Here is an 11,033-nt window from a genome sequence, read left to right as displayed (position 1 = left end):
AATATGGATTCCTAAGAAAAGTTCTTAAAATGTTGGTTTGATGTCGAAATCTAAGATGAAAATTTGGATTCCCAAGAAAATTCTTCAAATGTTGCTAAAGTGTCGAATTTTAAAGTAAAAAATGTTAAACATTCTCGAATTCTAAATGATGATGAATTTCTTTATTAGAGAAACGAGAAGAAGTCTCATGGGTGGTACACTATGAAGTTTGTACATTTTTTAGTTCCAAACAAAGAGCCAAGAAATTTGTTCTATTCACAAGTGAATGATGTTGAATTTTCGACATATGATTCTTATTTGTTGGAAGGAAGAAGAATTTTTAAGAAGCTTTCTCAAGTGTTGAAAAATGGATTCATAAAATTTTGTGTTAATTGGGAAAGAGTCGTTTCAATTTTTGAGAATAAAGAAGATAGGTGACAACTATCTATGGTTAAAGCTGAAAAGGTTGCTATTCATTTAATGGTCTTGGGAATTGCTATTGACTATTGAATATCAAGAAGGTGCAGTTGATGATTTCGATTTACTTGATTTCGATATTGAAATTAGCAAGGGTTTGTTATTGAATGGTTTATTTCAAGTTTCAATAGCCAAAATCATGTGCATTCTCGATGAAGGAACTCGCAACTAGAAATTAGTAATTTTTTTGATGATGTCAAAATTGAAAGACATAGCAGTTGTATTTGATTTTTGATGGGTTGTTATCAATTGTTTGATTTTGTGAAAGTCGATTTGTTGTTGTATCGACTAAGTGATGGACTGGAGAAGAGTTTCAATGTCAATGTTGATTTTGGATTTTAAGCGGGAAGAATTCGTAATGAGTATTGGATTTTCACTATTGGGCTTTGATTTTTGAAGATGGGATAATCGGCATCAAGAATGAATAGTCTTTATTACTGGATTCTCGATATCGAGTTAAGTTCGATTCTTGATTGTGAAAATGAGGTACTCGACAATAAGTAGGATACTTGATATTCGACAAGAAAATTTTTACGAGTATTGGATTTTCGCAAATGGTACTTGATATCGAGTCAACTGAGATATTCGCAATCGGAACGAAGCAAGTGGATTCGAAAACTATTCACGGATTATTAATGCTTTGTCATTTAAGGGTTGATGGTTAATTATCTGGGATAGAATCTTGAAAAAGAAGATGAATTATCAAAAATAAAAGCATGAGGGTCGAAATCGAAATTGGTGATGATGATATTTGCATATGTTATGGTTTGAAGAAGCAAACGTGTAACGAACTCGAATTACAAGTTCTCGAATCGAATAAGCTAGGCATTTTCGAATTTGGATGTTTGGGGAAGATGGTCACTCATTTTTCATTTCACTTCCCTATAGTTTATGCGAAAATGTCAGTTTCTACTCAAAGTCACAACTTTTTGCAACTGTGGTAAATTGGGAAGATGAAATAGTTTTTTCATTTCTGGTCCCTAAAGTTGTTGCAAAAATGGCAGTTTCTACCCAATTTCATTTTTTCTTGCAAATGGAACAGGCAAAAGGGAAGATGTTGGCAGTTTTTCAGATTTAGTTACTAGAGTTTTAGAATTTTAACAACTTTAACCCTGAAGTCGAAATCTTCACAATTTTTGAAGATTTTCTCTTGGCTTTTTGAGATTGTTATTGGGGCAAGATATTTTCGTGGTTTATGAACTATTTGTGTTTATTTTCAAGACTGGGAAGTTAAAGTTTTGAAGAATTGGCATATTTTTTTTTGGATTTTCTCATAATTTAATCGTTTTATTTTTGTCACTAAGCGTTTCTTATTCCCTTTTGGAAGTTTTATAATCTCATTTCGATTATGAAAAGGGGAGAAAATTGATATGGGTATTCGAAAGCTCTTTGGATATTCATTTTCGAAAGGGATTTCAAGACCGGTGTGGCTTCAATGGGGAGTTGGTCTTGATCGATTGTTGCTCATTTGTAGATTGAAGCTGAGTCATCCATTCCTAACTTTGAGGAAGAGAATGTTCGGATGTAAAGTTCTCCTTGGATGTGATATTTGGCTTACCCTCTTCAGATGTTTATTGGGTTGAGTTTACCTATAAATACCAGGAATAGTATTCTTATATAGGTAGAGAGATAGCTCCCATGTTATGTAAGTGTGAGATTTAGTCTAGTGAGAGAATTTTTACATGGCCCACTTTGTAATCATCTTTCTACACTAATTGAGCTTAAACAGAGAATTATTTACATTGTGTATTACTTCATTATGTTTGTTTCACATTGATCATTACTATTCCGCATTTGTCATCTATTTCGGGATCCTATGCTTAGCCCACATTTTCCTGCTTCCAGCTCCTTATTTGCTTCCTTTTCATCCCAAGCACATCTTTGCTACTACAAAGCATATTTCAAACATATTAAGTATCTTTTGTCCTAAAATAAGCACAATTATGGCTAAAATAGTAAGAATATGCAAAAAAATATATGATTAAATATGCACCTATCATACCGCTCTACTCGAATTATATGAAAATGACACAAAAGCATGAGTAGTATGAGAAATCTAACGAAAGACATCATTATTTAAACTAATGCACATGAAATAACATAAAATATGATGCAAAATGTTAATAAAAACAACCTTAAAAGATGTATAAAATGGTGTCTATCAAATCTCCCCAAACTTGAACCTTACTTGCCCTCAAGTAATAAAAAGATTAAACATTAAGACTAGATGGAAAGACATAGGTGACCTAAAAAGAACTTAGAACAAAAACCAAAATAAAATTAAGGAAAGTAAAAAACTTGAATTTTTAAAACACGTCACTCTTTTTTACTTTTACTTTTATTCTCTTTTTTTCACTTCAGATGATTAAACCTCACATCGAGGAAGCTCCAATGAAATCACTACCTAGGCAACCATCACATTATCTTCCATTTTTCACAAACTTCTAAATTCAGGAAGAAGATCGATGGTTTAAACTAATAAACCAATTGTAACTTTTATTTAAACTCTATACCTTAATTAGCCTTGCAAGCGAAAATAACGTATTCTAAATTTTCAAGTCCTTAAGACTAGATAATTAAAAACCAAGCTTGAATCATCCTTATGAATATGGCACGGCAAAATCAGCTTTCACCGAAGCAGTCAACCCTCACGTAGGGGCAGGGCTCTGTGCTTTCACTTTTTCTGAGAACAACAAATATCATAACACACAGCTCTTCACTTGCTGGATTAGTCTTTGAGATGCCTTCCGATTTGATTGAACTTGTGTTTTTGTATCTTTTTCTTCACCTTTGAGTTCTTCAATCAACTTTTTCACTTCTTTTTTTTATAGAAAATTACTTTGATACCAGATTTGACAATTTGTACCCGTGACGAGCTCGGATATGACAGTTTTGCACGCTTCATCATTTCTTTATTGATTGTGTGGATTTGATATATAAGGTTCTCTGTTACCACGAGGGTAACGCATGTCAACAAATAGGGCCAGTTCTGTGGGTCCAGACTTTTTGATCAAGGTTCTTTTTAAAGATTTAAAAGAAAATAATTATGAAACCGTTATTACCGCTCATGCTGTATTTCGGTATGCCGTTTTTTTATTTTCTACAGTCCGAGTCTCAGATCATGGTGTTTTGCAACCCCTAGTTATGAGAACTATTATTGAACTTACCATTATTGATCCGATTGCTTCAGACTTTCAGTTTCCATTTTTACAAAGCTATCAAATATAATAATATCCTCATCTCATGTAACTATTTCCAGAAATTTTCATTTTTTTTTCCATTTTTTCAATTTGTATGCGAAAAATAAACACTAAAATAACTAAAAATAAAATCATTTTTGGGTTTCTTTAATGCTAAAAAACAAAATAAATAATAATAATAATAATAAAGAAAATAAATAAATAAATAAATATTTACAGACTTTTTCTTAGATTTTTTATGCAAATGCAATGCAGAAAATAAAATTGAAATTTTCAAACGGAAATCTAAAAATTTAAAATTTTAACAAAAAATATGCAAAATTTCACATCAACCCCCTTCCTAAACTTAAAATGATGCATTGTCCTCAATGCTCAGAGAGGAATGAACAGTTCAATAAAACATATAAAAACGAAAGGTTGCAGCTAAGAAAAATTATACCTGATATGTTACAGAAAATTCTAATTTTAAGTTGTTGGCGAAAAATCTTATTTTCATCAACTTTGAAAATCCTTTGATTTCCCTATGCTTTCTTGGAATTGCGACCAAAGCATACAGATATAAACTAGTCATCAGGTTGCCTCCCGGAAAGCTGCCCTTTTTTAAGGTTGTTGGATCGACTGTGTCCAACCAGATTTTTAACAGTTGTGGTTAGGACTCCTCTGTAGCTAAATTATTTTCTTCCACATTATAAATCCCTTTAGATATGGCATAATTGGTGAACTTGGAACTTGCTCAACAACCTTGAAAAACTCCATATTTTTATCAGTAGACTCTATTTCCAAATTTTTTGTTCTTTTTCGTTTTCTGGTATTCTTCTCAGAAATCTCATTCTCTTCCCAAAGTTTTACCCTTTCCCGCTTTTTTGGTTGTTTTCTTTTTATGATCTTTTTAACAGCAACCAACTTCTTGTCCCCAACCTTGTCTTTTTCTATCAGCTCCTTCAGCAAAAATCACAATATCCTTCACCACCCCAAGCTTTCTTCTTTTCAACTCCTTTGATGCATCATTGGATACATTTTTGTCTAAAAATAAATCTTTCACAAAATCAGAAAACTCATAGAAGTCCTCAGACAAAGGACTGTTGGTACCCACTAAATTAATAGAAACATTATCATAAGGATATTCATCTTCATTAATTTTCAAGTTGACAACATCCCCATCAAACTCCATTGAAAGTGTGCCTATAAAAACATCAATTTTAGTTTTTGTAGTTTTCATGAATGGTCTTCCTAAAATGAATGAGTTCTTATTAAAAAAATCCACATCGTTCATGTCTAAAATATAAAAATCAGCAGGAAAAATGAGTTCATTAACTTGGACAAGAACATCCTCAAATACACCATTTGGGTGTATTGTCGAGTGATCAGCCAATACAATGATTGTCATGGTCTTTCTAAAGTTCCCAATTTTAATTTTTCAAAAACAGAAAATGGGAGGACATTGACTAAGGCACCTAAATTAAGCATGGCTTTTGGAAAAATTAGACTTCCCAATTTACAAGTAATAGAAAAAATTACAGGATCCCTACACTTTGGGGTAAGCCTCTTTGTAAAATAAAAGAGATGTTTTCACCAGGATTTAACAGGTTCACTGATTTTCAGTTTTTTCTTTGAAGTACACAACTCTTTTAGAAAATTAGTGTAATAAGGAATCCATTTAATAATATCAAGTAATGGAATATTTACCTCTACCTTATGAAAGCTATCCATGATTTCCTCGTCCTCTTACTCCCGCTTCATGCTCTTCAGCGGAGATGGGAATGGTGGGATTGGCTTATACTCTTTCTGAATCGACTTGGGTTGATTGGGAGTTTATTTTTCCACCTCCTTTTCTTCTTATTTCATACCCAAAATCTCTTCCTGCTTCTCAAGGTAATCACACTCAGATTATGTTCACTATGAGCAGGTAGTTTCCCTTGAGACTCCAGTCAACCCACATAAGTGGGAAGTTGAGACATCGGTTGCTCCTGATTTTTTATACTTACTCTAGTTTCATTCTAGAACGCATGAGTGTTGGTGGCCAAATGTTTTACTATATCTTCGAAGGCCATGCTGGAGCTTTCAGATTATTGATTAGAGTGTTGATTCTGAACTGTTGTTGCTGATAATTTTATTAGTTTAGACTTTGATAAGTTGGCTACTGAAGTTGATTCTGCTAAAAAATTGATTGTTGAAAACCTGGCAGCTGAAAATTTCGCTTATGTTGGAATCCAGATGGATTATGATATTGTTGTCATCGCTGAAAATTGTTTCGAAAATTTTGTTGATAGCCTCCGACAACTTTTATTATAGATGCGTCCTCTTGCAATAAGGGGTACATATTAGTGGGATGGTCAGTCTTCAGGCAAATTCCACACTGTTTTCTTCAACCACTTTTTCTTTCATTAGCAGCAACACCGCATTCGTCAGTTCAAAATTTTGGGCTTGTAGATGATGTGAGCTAACTTCTTTAACACCCATTGGCTAATCAGGATACCACTCCTTTTTGTTACCCGAATATTTTGACTCAATAGCCACCTTTTCTATCAACTCCCAGATTTCAATTGGTGTCATGTCCCCTAAGGATCCTCCACTTGAAGCATTTATTAGGCGTCTCTCCATAGGTGTCTTCTGTAGAGGTCGAATTTATTAAAATCGCGATCTAATTTTTTTGGTTTTGATCGTGTCAGGCTTGTGTTTGTCTTTAAATTGATTTTTGAAGAATTATGAAACCTTGACCACTTAACACGATCGTGTTTATAAACACAACATGATCGATTTTTTTTGTGTTTCTTCATGAGACTACAAATTAAGGCAATCTAAACTTCGATCTCTTTACACGATCGTGTTTATGAGGAAGTACAATCGAATTTCCTATTTTTCGCATATATCTATTTTCCTTGATTTAACTTGCTTCCAATCATTCATCGACATCCTTCATAAGTTCCAAGCTCCTATTTGGCTCCACCACTCCATCAAACGCATCTAAATCTACTCCAAATGTATCGTTCCACTCGAATAATCATAAAATAATATAAAAACATGAGTAGTACGGGAATTCTGATGAATGACGTGAGTTGACCATTATTTAAACTAATGCACATGAAATAACATAAAATATGATGCAAAATGTTAATAAAACTACCCTAAAAGATGCATAAAATGGAATCTATCAGCTGGTATGGATCTTTTGGGAGTTATTGAATGTGCTATGATGCATGACTAGCTGTAACGCCCCTCACATGGGACTATTTGAATAAGCCTTTAGTAAAATCTTTCAAAACAATTTTAGAGTTTTAGTTTGCGGAAAAATGATTTTTAAAGTTTAATTCAAATATTTTATAGAATTTAAATGCGGATAACAGTCCCAATCAAAATTTCTAAAACATTGAGTGGTTTAAATGATCCCAGGGATAGACATTATGGACGGTGTATGAATGAACACTATGGTTCATACACCAATGTACAAACCTGTACCTTCTCAAAACAACAAATCAACATGAAACATCCAAAAATATAGGCAAATTTTTTTTATTTTTAAATCATTAATAAAACCATAAATATCCACATCATATAAAAAAACCTAAATAGTGTATCTCAAAATATCATAACAACTGTCAAAATATATCAGAGTATAAGCATCCCAGGCTAAACAAATGGTGTGTGCATTGCAATCATCCCAATCTCCCCTTTTGAAAACCGAAGTACCTGAAACCAAAACTGAAAATTGTAAGCACGAAGCTTAGTGAGTCTCCCCAAACTACCACATACCATACACATAACATGTAACTAGGAGATATGGGCCCCGCCCACTCTCATGGAGATTCGGGCCTCGCCCACACTTCGTTGTATAGGAGATTCGGGCCCCGCCCACACCCCACTACTAGCATGCATACAAGTATCACACAGACAACAAGTATATCTACTCCTATCAAGCAGTCACATATCTATACTTAAATAATACTATGAGATTCGGACCCCGCCCACACTCGAATAATATTGATATACGGACCTCGCCCACACTCACATACGTAAACAAACACATACAAGTATCACACAGACAACAAGTATAACAATCCAACAATCTGACTGATATCTATACTTTGATAATAATGAGATACGGGCCCCGACCACACTCAGCTACTAACATATCACATATACGGCCTAGCCTTGGTGCCTTAGACCCGTTCCTACTGAAGGAAAACTCACCTTGCGCTGCTGAAGTCCTGCGAATAAATCTCGAGTTAGTGGCTGACAGATCCCCAAGCTGTCAACATCAAAATAACACCCCATTAATAATTGGGCTTCAACACATAACCATAAGTTCATGCTTGGGGTAAAATACTACTTCACCCCCAACTTAGCTTGATTCAAGCCCAAGGCCCAATCCAAAGGCCCACAAGTCTAATAACGAACCAAAGCCCAACATGTGACCCAATTTTCCAAATTGGGCCCAAACCTTTACATGGTCTTACCCTAAGGCACGACCAATTATTACAGTCCAAACATTTGGTATTCTAATGGCCTAATATCTCATAATCATCAAGGTCCAAATTATGTCCCATCTAAGGCCCAAATTTCCAAATTGGGCCCAACCTCTCATATGGGCCTTATCCTAAATCCCATCTAAATATCCTAGTCCATATGATTGTTCTTGGATGGTCTATCAATAGCCCAATCACCAAAGCCCAGTAGAAAGGCCCAACTTAAGGCCCAAGTAAAATTAGGGTTTTCACATAAAACAACGACTAGGGTTAAGCGTTTCTAACTTAACCCATTAAGGACTTAATCCAATAAGTCCATCACTCTACCAGGTCAAATAACAATGTGGTCGGGATTAATTCATGATTCCAATCCAATGGTCGATGTTGTCGAAAAACACAAAACAGTGGCCAAAGCCACCGGCAGCAGCAGCAACGCGTCAATCGTCGAACATTCAGAGAGGGACGGAGGACGGAGAGAAGTTAATCTTACCGAGAATCTTCCATCGCACACGAGCCGTATCCCGCAGTTCATAGCTTCCTCCTTCAATCTCGGTGGTTTCTCTGACTATTTCCGTCGTCTCTAACAGCAGGGGTCACGATGGCATCCTTTATCAACATTGTAGCGGCGGCGGTCAGACTTGCTTGCAAGCGACGCTGAGAAAGCTTCCAAGAACGGTGGTGGCGGCTGAACTCACACATGGCGGCTGGTGAAGATTACGTTTAGGGTTCTTTGGTTGCACCCGTTTAACGAGAGAATGAAGGGATCGAGTTAATCCCCTGACTCCAAACCAAACTACACTGCCAAAAATACACTTTTAGTCCCTCCTCACCATATAATTTTCAACATAAATCCAAAATTTACCATTTAGCCCTTGATCCCATAATTCCTTTCATCATAAGTCCTAATAATTACCATGCATCCCCTGTCTTCAAAAATCTTTTCAAATTAAACCCATAATTTACTAAACAGCCCTCAACCTTCAAACGTCTTTAAAAATAAATCCGGAAATTACATTTTAACCCCCAAATAATCCAAATTATAACATTTGGCTCTCCGAAACCAACACCCCACTAAATATTATGGATTTTTGGGCTACTATCAATTCATTAGTTTTTATCTATTTACTTATTTAATAAACGGGATGTTACACAACATCAAAGGTTAGCTTGGGGGTAAACTGAGACATAAGACAAAGTACATAGTGATATATGATAATTCCCAAATAAACTTCAGTAGCAAGTAAATAATACCAAGTGGGTGTACCCAGAGTAGCACCTCTCAATAATCATAACAAAATACAGTAGTCAAACTATTAAATGCTCGAGTGAGGTAAAACAAGATAGAAATCCACACTTTCAAATTCAATATTTCCAATACATCCAAAAGCAACATAAGAAATTGGATTTATAAACCATAATATTATAAGGTTCTTACATGCCAAAAAGTTTTCCATAAACATTTATGTTTCCAAAAAGAGACAACATGTCTCACAATAACAAAAGGGTAAAAGAAGATCAACCACAATAAGTAAGATGTAATGCATGCAACTACTCCCAACCCTTTTTCATTCTCAATGTTCATCTCACAACAAACATCGGATGTGTAGTACTCATTACAAACATCCACCTTTTATACTCACCTCCGACAAAAAGGTAGTGATGGTCAGGTTTGAAGAACACACGATAAACGAAATTGTCGATACGCCCTTACACCCACAATAAACCAGGCACTAGGGGCCATCCAACTTATGACACACCAGGGGTAGCGAGCCTATACTTGTTCATGCAAAGATTATCTGGCAATCTACTCACAAACAAATAATAAGCAACAAACAATGTCTATTTGGGTACCTGCGACCACAAAGTCACACCCATCCTAGCATGATATACATGTATGCAACAAGTAGGATGCCAAAAATCTCTTTTCTCAAAATAAGAATTTTATATTTATGTCAATCAAAAGCATTTCTAAAAATAATATTTCATGAATGTATAAATAATCTCATACGGGCAACTAGCAATCAATGATATGTCAAACACTTCCCAAAAACACAAAATCAACAATAAGGGAAGTGCACTTCCAATATTTCACAAGAGAAAACAAAAAGGAAATTATACCCATATTACTAAAGAATAAGTTTAACCCCCACAAATAAATCATTTTATCAAAACATGTCCTTAAATCAAAAGGACATCCCTGAATAATAAAAAATAATAATGAAAGAAGGAAATATATATTTTCAAATAATATACATATGTATAACATAACACAAACGGGAAAACATAAATAGAATACTCATTTGGGGGACAAGTGTTCCAAGGTAAGTGTACTCACCTTCAGTCCTAATCTTGTAACACTGAAGATCTTCTAATCATGAGCTATGCCACTTCCAACTCCAAAATCCCTAAATAAAACAAGTAATATGATTACAGGATGTAAAAAGACTATAATACCCTTCTATGGGTTAATTTAACAATCTAAGTTTAAAATACCCCAAAATGTTCTATTAAGTAATATATTAAGTTCTTTATTCCAAAACTTAATTTATATGGTTTCAAAACCTTCCTCATGTTAAAGCAAGAAAGTAGGAGAAAACCATGCGCGATTTTGAGTCCGGATGAAAAAGTTATGACAAAAATAAGTTTTTACGTTGTGATTTGAGATAAGGACACCGGACACGACCCATGTCAAACGCGGCAAGTCAAAATAGACAAAAATCCAATTTTACACATCTTACTTTGGTCCCAATGCATCCAAACATCCAACAACTTACCCAAATGTCTCAAGGAGCTTCAAATAAATGTTAGAACACTTCAATTGACATAAGAAAGGATCCCCATAAGGTTCATATCCTCGGAATAGAAATCAAACACCAAAACATCTCATAAATTTCACCTACAAGCTTAATAAGGT

This window comes from Lactuca sativa, chromosome 9 (genome assembly GCF_002870075.4).
Source record: "Lactuca sativa cultivar Salinas chromosome 9, Lsat_Salinas_v11, whole genome shotgun sequence".
In the NCBI taxonomy this organism is placed as follows: Eukaryota; Viridiplantae; Streptophyta; class Magnoliopsida; order Asterales; family Asteraceae; genus Lactuca; species Lactuca sativa.
The sequence above is the reverse complement of the archived record's forward strand: the minus strand, read 5'-3'. Positions refer to the sequence as shown.